Here is a 13,483-nt window from a genome sequence, read left to right on the forward strand (position 1 = left end):
TATATGTGCATTATATATCAAAAAGTTTTTCCAAAAGCAAAATGTATACACTATTAGTATATAAGAAACTTCAGATCTTTATTATTATAAATTTTTATCTCTAGTAATGCCTCACATTAAAGTTCAGCATATTTTTGTGAAATACATGATGAAATTTTCATAGAATGTTTCATAGAATATTTATCTCTTTTGTTATTAAACCTTGCTGCCTTTTTTTCCCCAAAGCAAAGATGTCTTATACACTTTTAATATTGTTTCCAGGAATAAGCAGATTTTTGTGAACCTGGTTTTCTTTGGTACCATTATCATGCCATGAAGTTATTCATAATAGCCCATAACTCAGGGCTGTACAACTGTTTTCCAAATGAAAGAGTTTATACGTAGATAGTTGCCTATGTGCTGTTATGTTTAGAGGCACCAGCGACACCGGCTATTCTCTATTAACAAAGAAGCCCTTTGGGAAGTAATTTAGATTATCCAATTTTCATCAGTATATTGCTACTCATGCTCCAGATTTCATGGGGAGTGGGAGTTAGACCACATGGTCTGGAGGGGAAGCCATGTTTACAAAAATAAAGTCTGGATCCTGCCTACACAGACTGTAGCTTGAGGAAATTTGGCATCCCTGGAGAGAGGGAAGAGCTGAGGGAAAATGAGTGTAGAAAGGGATCAGAAGAAGGTGATCAAAGATGACTCTGCCTCCTTCTCCAAGTGTGCACCAGAGAAGCAGAGAATGGCAGTAAAGCTCTTAGGTACGACAAATATATCATTTTCTTATGTTTCCCTGATGGAAATTTACTGGCAATTACTTAGGTGTTTTGAGATTTGCATCAACAATATCTCCCACAGGATAACATTTGTTATTTTAGTATATTAGTATTGGCATAATCACACAAATAGCAGCAACACATTATGAAAAGACATTAACAATTGTCCCTAAAATCACTTTTCCAAAAGTTAAAAATACATGAATTTCATTGGATTTTGCCTGAAGAGTAATCCAGCTTTATAGAGAGTGTGGGGAAACTCCATAACAACAAATTAGGCAAACGCACTATTTGGAGACAAAAATAACTGCAAAATCTGTTTCTATTTACTCCACCAGAGGTTTGGGAAGAAAAAGGAAGCAACTGAAATGTTTAAATACACACTGTCTTACATGCCTTGCACATCTTTCTTTTGTTGTTTTTTATACAAACTTTGTATTTACGGATTTTGTAGTAATAAATTAACTGCATTGAGACTCAAGTTGTACAGCTTAATGTACATGATTATTATACATTTTCCTGGAATATCAATCAACTGTAGGCACTTAAAGAACACATCCAACCTATGCTGGTAACAGTAGAGCAATGATTCACAAACGGGATAAAATATTACTCAAAAAATGCACAATACAGAGATTATCCCCAAAGCTGTCAGGTTGCATGACGTAAAAGGGCACCAATTTCTGTATTTTCTATGTGGTTTCTGGAACTGTGCAATGTGGCTGCCCTCTTCACTTTCTCATACCAACATTATTTTCAAATGTCCAGCTGAAAAAACTAAAATAGGTTAACTCCCAATGTGACAACTCTTTTACTATCAATCACTTGAGATGCTTGGTTTAGAAGTGGCAATTGAGTGCTCTTGAGAAATCTAGGAGTTCATGAATCATTAATGTTGTTAATTTTCAAATGAGTCATTAATGTTGTTAATTTTCAAATGTCACTTTAACATCAACACACTTGAACACTGCATGAGAGTATTTAACAGAGTTGTCTTTTAATACAAATTGTTTCATTGCACTTTATTCAGAAACCTATTGTGCGTAATTGCTATGGGTTCAAGGAAACTTTATGGGACTGTAGAAGTTTACTTATTGCCACTGCATTCCAACTTTGGTTTCGTAGTATGAGATTGTTAGAGACAACTCAGAACACATGTGACAATTTATAAAACATATGATAATATGTAGTGATAGTTAATATAAAACAACTGAGAATGGTAAAAAGGTCAAAAGTGCCTTTATTTAAAGTCAAATCTCTTTACTCTGAAAGGCTGTTTGTTGGAATTCATTTTAAAGAAACACCTGGCTATGATAAATTATTTAGGTAGAATTATACATATATCAGAATTTTTATGATATGAAGAATTGCATATACATCAAATGGCCATTAGTAGAGAATATATGTTTCTGCTGGAATCATTTTTATTTAAAAATTAAAAATCAAATAATATGGGAAAAAATTGAGTTATCCCCAGGAAGTGTGAATATGGTTAGATATGTGTTGTTTTTGCAAAAGTCTTTATTTTTTAAAAAAATTATTTACCGCCTAACTTTTATTTACAAAAATCTTTATTTTGCGTTTAAAGGAAGGTGTTTGTGCATGTGTCTGTAAGTGTATGAACATGAGGGGTGTGTATTTGTTTTGTAACTTATGGAATTAAAAGAAAATGCTTAGAAAGGAGTTGGTGAACTAGCAATAAATTGCAGCATTGACTGGAGTAAGTTTACTATTGGCAAATAAGCACAATATTGGGCTTTAAGGTAGAGAAGGACAGAAGAAAAAAAATTTTAAATATTCTGTATGTGTTTCATGATACCCTAACTGTATGATACATCAGATGATAAGCCATATTATTATATCTGTCACTTATTCCTGACAGACAAAGTGTTCAACATCCGGGACCAGATAAAGATGTTATATAACCCAGGTCAGGCAGGAGACAATGCTGAACCCTCCCATAGACAGAATGGCATTCAACAAAAGAGTAGTTCTGGACCAGGTACTAATATTTTTTGTTGTTTCTCTGATTTATATTTTATACTTCTTTAGTTCTTTTATCATTGGTTTTTACTGTAAACATGTTATAAAAGGAAAAGAGAGCATGCAATATTCTACATTTGTTTTAATTACTTGCATTGATCTATTTATTTTAAACATACATACATAGAGACGAGGGAAGATAATGAAATACAGGGTTGGTTCCTGCAGCTAGTTGGATATTTTTTATTATTTTAAATCTTGCACTTTTTATGTGTTTTTAAAAATATTTTCAGTTTTAAAGGAAAGCGGTTTTTTGTTTTTAATGCTGTTTCTCTGGGCACAGGTATTTAAGTGAGTTTAGGCCAAATGTTTGGAGACCTGCACATTGATCACTAGATCATTATTCATATTTTCTTTTTCTGTTCTTCATCTACCCTCAACTCCACTCTACTTCTATCCTTACAGAACAGAGGAGGTCATATGTGACATTATATATAAGACAATCAGTTTGGGTAAAAAACACCAGTGGAACATAGAATTCAATTGGCCTCCCAAGGACCACTATCTCTTTTAAACCAAAGGAGGGCAGATTTCAGAGATACTCAAGAGAAACAGGATTAAATAAAACAATAAAACAAAATTTTAATTTCTTGGTATTGGGATGAGGGCACAGTTCTGACATGACTCTCTCTGATATCATGGGGCTATGCACACATGAGGACTTTTTGGTGAATAGATCCACTGAGTCCTTGATCACAGACTATCTCTATCCCTTGTTATATCTTATATCTTAATATTAGATATAAGATATTAGATATAAGTAGCACAAATGATAATAAATGCTACTTATATTGGTATGGAAATAACATGATTAAATTTTGATGAAATGCTCCTACAAACTCTCTGCAATGATATATAGATGGAGGGAACATTATTATCATTTTCATTTTATTGATTTATATTAAATTGGATATATTTCCAGGAGAGTCAGTTTACCTAAAGCAGACTTAGCATTGTTTATCTTTTTCTAGTTACTGAAAAACAGAAAACAGCAGCAGTTTAACTGTTAAGCTAGTAAGATGATGTTACCCTCCAATTCCATTTTCTCCTACAAACAGGGATTTCCAGACCTGAGTGATGGCTGTTGAGAACTGCACTATGTTTACTGACTTCATATTCCTAGGACTTTCTGACAGACAGGATGTTCAGCAGGGGTTCCTTGTGCTCTTTCTGCTGGTCTATGGCATAACTGTGATTGCCAATCTAGGCATGATCCTGCTAATCAAGATGGACTCTAAACTCCACACACCCATGCATTATTTCCTGAGCAATCTGTCTTTCTGTGATATCTGCTACTCCTCCACTGTCTCTCTCAAGATGCTGGCTGATTTCTTATCCGAGCAAAAGACAATTCCATATAGTTTATGTGCCATTCAGATTTATTATTTTCGGGCCTTTGCAGATGTGGAATGTCTCGTGTTGGCTCTCACGGCATATGTCCATTATGTAGCTATTTACAATCCACTTCTTTATACAACTGTCATGTCCAAGAGAGTCTGTATCCAACTAGTGGCTATTGCCTACATTGTTGGCTTGATAGATTCAGCGGTTCATACCTGTTGCAAATTTCAATTGTCATTTTGCCGTTCCAATATCATCAATCACTTTTTCTGTGACATCTCACTGTTATTAGCCCTGTCCACTTCAGACACATCCATCAATGAGATAATGGTGTTCACTTTCATTGGCTGTGCTATGGGGGTCCAGCATTGTCCCCGTCCTCCTGTCCTACAGCTACATCATAACTACCATCCTTAGAATGAACTCAGCTGAAGGGAGATAAAAAGGCTTCTCTACATGTGCCTCTCACTTAACTGCTGTGGCTGTATTTCATGGCACATTCCTGTTCATGTATTTCTGACCCAGTTCAAGCTACTCCATGGACATGGACAAAATGGCCTCTGTTTTCTACACAGTGGTCGTCCCTATGTTAAACCCAGATGTGAAAGGTGCCCTGACAAAAGCAATTGATGTTCTGGGTAAAACCATGTCTTCATCCAAAAGTATTTATTTAAAGATTATGAGAGCTAAAGTTCAGTCACTTCAACATACATTCCTGTAGTCTCATCAGTACACCCTTGATATTATTTTTAGTTATCATTGTGCCTAAATTTGAGTGTAGGGAGCAGTGGTTATTTAACTTAATCTTCTCTCAGATCTAAGGAAGAGCACTAGTAAGTTAACTTTGCTGTTTTGCAAAGAGGGTCCTTTTATATTTCCCTTCTACGTTCATGGATATGCCCCAGTGAGACAGAATGGGCATAGAACCACAACCCTCATGTCAATTTACCTCATCCTCCTTAAGGCTCCAATAGCTTTTATTAAACAAAGAGTTTAATAAACTTGCTTAGCCAGAAGGAAACAATAGTGGGATAATTTAGTTTTGTTTATATATTTCCTATGTACTAGTATCAAGCTAAAAAGGTTCTATCATAATACTTAGAAGTCGATAATTAGTACATGAATAATTAGGAGTTAAGAAATCTCCTTCCATAGACTAAATGTTCCATAAAGACACAGCCCTTGTCTGTCTTGTGTACCATTTATTTTGCATTGCTATTTATAGCGCTCAGCTCCAGAATGCCATTCAAAAATATTTATTGGATCAACAAATGAGTGTATCCTGAAAAACTAATGCAAAAAAGCACATCTGTGAATTTACCCCAAAGGAACTCCTTTATTTAATTTATTCAAGTATATTCATTTTAGATGAAATTCATCTACACTTGCTTTCTTTTGGCCTATGCTGAAATGAGAGTCTGGGACAGGGATTATTTGATGTAAAAATATTCTCAGACTATTCGTCAACATTCTGCCTCAGTTATATCAAAGGACATCCCCAGGATCAGCAGTTCTAGATTTATATTGCACCCTACAGTTTTCACTTCAGCCTCCGGATTTCCCTTCTTTCCCTCACCCTGGAAAAAAGATATGTTGATATTGACGAAGGGACAGAAACTACATGAATGAAAGTTAGGGGTAAAGGACTTGAAACTTCTCCAAAAGCCACTGAAAACAGGACTCTATCTGCCTGATGTGTTCAAAGCATGATGCTAGTTAAAAAAACAAAAAACTGAAATGACCTATTGATACAGTTTAAGTTGTAAAGGAAGAGTTACGATGTAAATGAATTACTGACATCAATATATGTTCTTGGGGGAAAACCATGAAAAGCAGTATTTTATTAGAGTTCCATTTGTAATGATTTATATTGACTCTCCATGTATCTGTGAAATAAACTGGAACCATATGCTAAACAAAATTTTAATGGTCATCCTGAGTGGTTAGATGTTAGGTAATCCTGTAATCTATTTCAAAAGCCTAATTAAGTTAATTGCCTATGTTGTTCAGACTGTAATCAATTAGTAATTAATCTGTGAAAAACATAACACAATTTCAGATTCTCAAGGGTGTTCATTGTATTTTAGGTTGCTGTCCTAAAAGGCACATGGAGACACATTTTTTGGTTCCTGGGTGAAGAGAGTAATGGGTTATATAAGGTTTTTCATTTAGGTCCTCTTCCTTAATTTTATATATCCGTTTAATGTATAAAATGGGCAGAGTGCTATGCAGTCAAAACATTACAGGAATGAAATAACATATTAAAAACATGCAATTTTCAACAGGTTACTTTTCTTGCATTATGAATTGAACAGTGTTAGAAAAAATATTTCATTGTCTCATAAAGATTTTCTTTCACAATGTCAATTTATTTGTTTTTTTATAGAAGATATCACATAGTAAGACCTATCATTCACTCCCCACACTTCTCCCCAACTCAATGTACTTTATTAAAATTGTATTAAATATAATCATATCTATAAAAACTAAACCTATTATCGTTATGCAAAATTAGCTTTACTGGCCAACTTTCACAAAAATGAGTAAGGAAAATAGACATTTCCTTTTTTTTTCCTTTACCTTTTCTTTTAAAGAGTTTGACTTAATAGTCTTTACAGATAGTCAGGAAACCAGATTTTCTTTGGTTTTCATTTTATATTCATTTTAAGAAAATGATAAAGATGGGACAGAGTTTAAGATAAGAACTAGACTTCGAAGTGAGACTATCCTGAGTTTAAATAGGTATAGTATTGTTTACTTGCTAGCTCTGTGACCTTAGTCAACTCACTCCCTATCAGAGACAAAACCTCCAGTGCTGAAGGAAAAGATGGTATCACTCAGGGCACCATGCCATGACAGGGAACTTCCAGGATCCAACTTTATCCACTTTAGAGCCTGTTCACCCAGTCTGTCAGATTCCAGTTGCACATCCTAGCCTCAGGTCATGTTTGTTGCTGTCTGCTCAGTGATCTTAGGAATTATTTTTCCTGACTGCTTTCACTCTTGGCTAGGGTTTAGTAGAGATTTCTTTATAGCTACCCAAGCTGGCCACATCATTCCCATGTTCAGGTCAAATTCTTAAAAACACTCGGGTGGTCTAAGTCCCACCTCCCATAATGCCAAAAAATAAGCTTATATAATCAATCACAGAGTACTTCATTTTATGTCATTCTGTGTCCCTATCCCAAGGCCAGAGCTGAAATGGCACACTTAGCTGCAAAGGATCTGACATCTATCTATTTGTGATGAGCCCATGCACTTCAGAGAATATTTCCGGCTCAGTGTTTAGGTAGAAGCACTTGGTTCTCATCCTTCTTAAGCTACCATTCCATTCTTCCCTATTGAAAGCCCATATTGGCCAGAGCCCGACTTTACCACTGATCTGTATGGACAAACCTCTTCCTGTAAAGTTAGTTCCATTGTGGTGAATGGAAACGTGGTCTAGTTTTAGAATCCAAGATATATTATGATTGTCAGAAGGCTTTACTCTCTAGTTGATTCTCTCTCCCTCTATTCAATCTCACATTTATGTTAGGACTTACTTTAGACTTTCCATCAATACTTTTTGTATGCGTCATGCCCCAGAAGCTGACCAGACTATCGTTCCATCATTTGTTCGTTTCAGTTCAGATCTCCAGCGCTCAGATCATAGTCTCCCTCAGACATTTTGGCTACTTGCCTACCCATCAAGAGACTTCAGACTGAATATATTCTTGAGAAAATGTTTTACCAGCCACATTTTTGCTTATCTGATATTTGCAAATTGTTTTTAAAAATCCCACTATACTTGACAATACTTTGTAATTGTCACACATATAGATTACTGCTCTGGAGAATGAACCAAAAAAACCGCAAGAGAAATATTTAATTTCTGCCTTTTATAGGCATGTAATCTAAATTATAAATAACATAGCAAACTTACTCTTGTTTATTTCATAGAATTTACTCAGTATCTATACTGGGGGAGATACTGTGATCATCAAATAAAGAATGATAATTAATGAATAAATCTAGTAGAGGGATAAAGTAGTCAAAAATAACTACATGATTATGCAGAGAATGCTGAGAGTTTTAGAAGAAGCATGTAGGACCTAGTGAGGTTTAGAACTTGATTTGTTATCTGTAATTGAAGAGTAGTCAGGAAAATCATATGGGAAGTAATATTTGAGGAAGGATTTTGAGAGTGATTACAATTTGAACTGCTAAGCTTACAAGGTGCATGTATTCACATGGAAATAATTAATTGAAAAGGAGTCGCAGTGAATTGCATTTATTTTCTTTCACAAAAAGAGGGTTGTGATATGTCAATGGCTTATCCCGTATTGGGAGTAATTGTCTTAAAAATTTAGAATGGGGAGTCCAGCCCGGTAGCATAGTTGTTAAGTTCACATACTCTGCTTTGGTGGAGCAGGTTCATGTGTTCAGACCCCGGGCGCAGACCTACACACCACTCATCAAGCCATGCTGTGACAGCATCCCACGTGCAAAATGGAGGAAGATTGGCACAGATGTTAGTTCAGGGTCAATCTTCCTCAAGCATGAAGAGGAAGATTGGCAACAGATATAAACTCAGGGGCAATCTTCCTCACCAAAAAAATTTTAAAAATTTAGAATGGAGAGAAAAAAGGAGTAAGAATATGAAATTTAGAACACTATGTGCAGGGTAAATGTACCCCTGAAATAAATATTTAAAAGATCAACTTTACTTTTTATCCTGTCCCCTGTTAATAGACATTTAGTTTGTTTTCAGTCATTTTCTACTGCAAACCATGATGCAATGGATACTTTTGAAAGTGGTGAACTTTTATATGTTCAATACCTAGAAGTGGAATTACTGGTTTAAATGGTGCATGTATATTTAATTTTCATAACTTACGTGCATTATCCTCCATATAAAATGTTAGCAAATTATCCTCTACAGACAATACTAATTTACAATTCCAGCAACAATGAAGGAGTGTGATAAAAATTTCAACTTTAAAAGGATAGAGAATTAAACATAATACAAGTGATGTAAGAGGACCTGGCGCTGACCCCATTCTGAAGTTGAGGCCTCATTCCCGGCAGAATCGGGGAACATCCATATTAAACTGACTTTTCCATCAGTTAGAATCAAAAGTCAAATAACAGACAAGTTGAAATATTGTCAAACTCAGTTTCATCTTTTCTTAAGAAAGCAATTTTTGGCTAATCACTTTCCTAAAGGCATTTTTAACATCTTTGTTCCTTATACTGTAAATTAGGGGGTTCAACATAGGTTCAATCAGTGTGTAGAACACAGAGGTCACTTTTTCCACATTCAGAGAATGATGAGTCCTGGGGCACAGATAAATGAATATCAGGGTACCACAGTAATTGGTGACCACAGTGAGGTGGGAAGCACAAGTAGAGAAACCTTTTCTTCTCCCTGAACAGGAACTCTTTTTAAAATAGCTGTTATGATACAGACATAAGAAAGAAGATGTGTTAGAAGGCAGATAGTCTCCACCAAACTAGCAAATATCACCAGAACAATGTCATGCTTGCAAGTGTCAGTGCAGGGCAGAGAGAAGAGTGGGGAGACATCACAAAAGAAATGGTTGGAGCAGAAAGACAGATGGAAGGTATTAGTAGTGTGAGTAATTGAGCTCATGGTGTCCCCCAAAAATGCTCCAATTGCAAGCTGACAGCAAATCTTCTTGGACATAATAACAGTATAAAGCAGTGGGTTGCAGATTGCTATGTACTGGTCTTAAGCCATGACAGCCAAGAGGAAAGATTCTGTGCCAATCAAAGAGCAGAAAAAATATAAGTGTGTAGCACAGCAATTGTAAGAAATGGTCTTCTTACTGGAAACCAAGTCCACAAGTAATTTGGGGGCAATAACAGAAGAGGAGGATGTTTCTAGAAAGGAAAATATGCAGAGGAAAAAGTACATAGGGATGTGCAAGTGGAAACTGATTGTGATTAATAAAATCATCTCAAGGTTCCATATCAGGGTAACAGAATAGATGAAAAGAAAACAGCAAAAAGAATACTGAAGTTCTTGACAGTCACTAAATCCCAAGAGAAAGAACTCAGCCTTCACAGTGCCATTCTTCACCTCCATTCTCTTCAGTGCTCCTGGATTTCTGAAGTTATGACAGAGTAATATTGGCAATGTTAATGATAACCTCAACATTAACAGAAAAAAAATTTTTAAATGCTAAAATAAATAAAACAGTACTTCTAAATCCACTTGGGCATCCTGATAGTACCTAGGCATATATACAGTTAGTGTAGTATAAGGCATAAGTTTTCACTTTTTTATTGAATTGATAACTCACCACTTCTATTTCTTAAACTGTTTTCCACATTAAATGGCACCACCATCAAATCAGTTGCTGAGCTTTAAGCCTGGGCTTCACTTTCTTCAACTCTCTCGTCTTCCGTCAATGTCAAGTGATTGTGGTTAGCCACAGGGCTAAATAGCAAACTCTTAACAAGTAGCCTCTGTTCCCATTTCTGTTGTATTTATTTCTACAACAGATAAAAGCATTACTCTTCCAGGTGAAGCCATGTATAGACAGAGGAGCAGAAGTCCTGAATTTCTCACCTTGTGACGTGGTTTTGCCTCTGAGGAACAAGAACTCCTTAGAGGTGTTTGAAATCCAATAATGAAATAGAAAGAAGAAAGATTCTGATTTAGTTACATAAGTGACTGAATCCTAGCTGTGCTACTAAGTAATTCTGAAACCTTGGGCAGGCTTATTAATCACTGAGTTTCAGTTTCATCACCTATAATATGAGAATGATAGTACCTTTCTCATCAAATTAAAAGTGTTGATGAATTTCCTTTTACAGTTTCAATATCACCACCATCTTGTTCCTTCACTGTTCTTAGATTGGCAATTCTGAGTCAATCCAGAAATCTATTTTATTTTATCTAGAATCCAAGCTATGGAATACAACTAGAGAAATTCTCATGTTTACAAATTTATTAAATTCAATCCAGGCAATATGATAATGATATCCAGGAGTGTTTCCATGCCCTCTGTAGTGAAAAATTTAAAAGACGTTGAAAAGGCTTACCTACCTACTTCTCTGAGTTATCTCTGCTTTTTATTGCCCTTGCCCTTTTTTACAAATCTATACCGTGTAGGTAACTGATAGAAATGCAAGTCCTACTTGTCTATCAACATGCACATTTTGTCCTGCATAGAAACAATTGATTACCCTGTGGAAAAAGCTAGTTTTGTATCTATTTGTATATTTATTTGTGAATTTCTGACCTATACATCTTTGAATTCTCTTGTATAGCAATTATAACAGCTTAATAAATTAATGGATTTAATAAAATCGTTGACACATGTTCACTTTATAGGTCTATAAAAGTTAGAATTTAAAATTATATACATATGTACACACATATATATATATATATATCTCATATTACACACAACTAGATATTTTCCTTATTTAATTGCTGTTGCAAACCGTATTTCTGTTTAGGTTTCATCCTATGAGCTGCTTCTTCCTGCCAGAAAATGATTTCTATTTTGTGAAGAAAAATATAAAATAGCAAATAAGTATATCCTAAACTATGTCATTAAGTCATCATATAAGCATTTGGATTCATCAGTGACTCCCTCTCTCCCTCTCTTCCTTTCGTGGGAAAAACGTGCTCGTCCTCTCTGAGGTTAATCCCGTCGACAGTGCACCCAACTCCATGTGTATCAATTAAGGTACTTATACTATTACTACTAATCTTCCTCTCATAAACTTTCAGTACATAACAAAGTTCAAGTCAATTTCCTCTTTAAAAATATTACCCTGTATCTACTTCCATTTGTTTTCCTTCATTTCATTGCCATGTTTTCTTACAGGCATCTACAGTGCTTTCCTCTTTTTCACTTTGGCCAGCAGAGATAGGCTTTTGTATCAACAAAGGAACAAAGGGCTTAACACTTTTTGTTTCACATTCCAAATCATATCTTAGCTGAACATCCAAAGATTTTTCAACATGTAATAAACTTTATTTCTCTATTCCAGATGATAGCTTTGACCTCTCCTTTTTTTCTTAAAATCTCCTCCTCTCTTGGCTTCTAGACACGTCTCCTGACTTCACTCCTAATCTCAATATGCCCCTAGTAAGCTTCCTTCACATACAATGGCACTTTCCTTAGGCTTCGTTCTTGACCTACTTCTCTCCTTACCGTGTACACTCTTCCTACATAATTCTATGCGTTTTTAAAAACAATACCATCTATATAGTGTTGACTTTCTTATACTTTTTCTGAAGCCATCTGTCCAATGCAAAGTTGTCTATCAAGTAGCCACATGTGCATTTCAGCATGCCTAAAACAAAATTTAATTAATATCACTTCCTACAACCTATTCTATGGGGGCTGGGCCGGAGGCGCAGCAGTTAAATTTGCACATTCCGCTTCGGTGGCCGGGGTTTCTCCGGTTTGGATCCTGGGTGCAGACGTGGCACCACTTGGCAAGCCATGCTGTGGCGGGCATCTCACATATAACTTAGTGGAAGATGGACACGGATGTTAGCCCAGGACCAGTCTTCCTCAGCAAAAAGTGGAGGATTGGCAGCAGATGTTAGCTCAGGGCTAATCTTCCTCCAAAAAAAAAAAGGAAAAAACCTTTTCTATAATCCCTAACTTGGTATACATTTATACCAACTACATTGCTTGTCCAAATAGGAAATCCCCCTTAACTAAAAACCAACCAAGAACCATTGATCCAATCTTGGAAATGGAGCAGATATACAACACTTGTAATAATCTTTCAAGAATGTTGTATATTTCAAGCCTGAAAGAAACTTGCATGATTCAAAGATGAAATATAAAAGCCAAAAGGAATAATGAAAGGGAAAAAAATACAAGAAACAAAATTTAAGAGGAGTTCAAGATGAGACAAATCATCTGTTCTTCTATGCAACTGGCAGGTGAGAATGAAAAGGGAGATTTCTGAAGAAAGTGTTCAGCAAACTTGCATATTCCTGCAGTCAGTTCCCTATATTGAGCCCTATTCATCACTTTTGTAAACTTTCTTTCTATCCCTTAAAGCCAACAATTTAACCTCATCCAAAGCATTTTACTTGTGTATTGACAACTGTTGATACCGATGCATTACCATAGGTGAGAATAAACAATATAATATACAGATTGGGTCAGCTTAAATTTATATCTAAGCCTACTCAACTTTTAAAAAGAAATGATAGATCATGAGAATTGTGTTTATATTTATATTCTGAATCAGAGTCCAATAATGCTGAGGATTGTCTTAAGGATATCATGAGTTAAATGTGTTTTTTTGTTATTGCTGTTGTTTTTGCTGCAATTACCTTAAGTACTTAA

The 13,483-nt window shown here is 35.4% G+C and overlaps 2 pseudogenes; one reads left to right on the forward strand and one right to left on the reverse strand.

Annotated features, from left to right (window-relative positions):
• Window positions 1-3,760: 3,760 nt before the first annotated feature.
• LOC103543138 (olfactory receptor 5W2-like) lies at window positions 3,761-6,072 on the forward strand (annotated as a pseudogene).
• A 3,247-nt stretch (window positions 6,073-9,319) lies between these two features.
• Window positions 9,320-10,303, reverse strand: LOC139081325 (olfactory receptor 5I1-like; annotated as a pseudogene).
• Between the last annotated feature and the right edge of the window lie 3,180 nt (window positions 10,304-13,483).

This window comes from Equus przewalskii, unplaced genomic scaffold, assembly GCF_037783145.1.
Source record: "Equus przewalskii isolate Varuska unplaced genomic scaffold, EquPr2 contig_452, whole genome shotgun sequence".
NCBI classification, from domain to species: domain Eukaryota; kingdom Metazoa; phylum Chordata; class Mammalia; order Perissodactyla; family Equidae; genus Equus; species Equus przewalskii.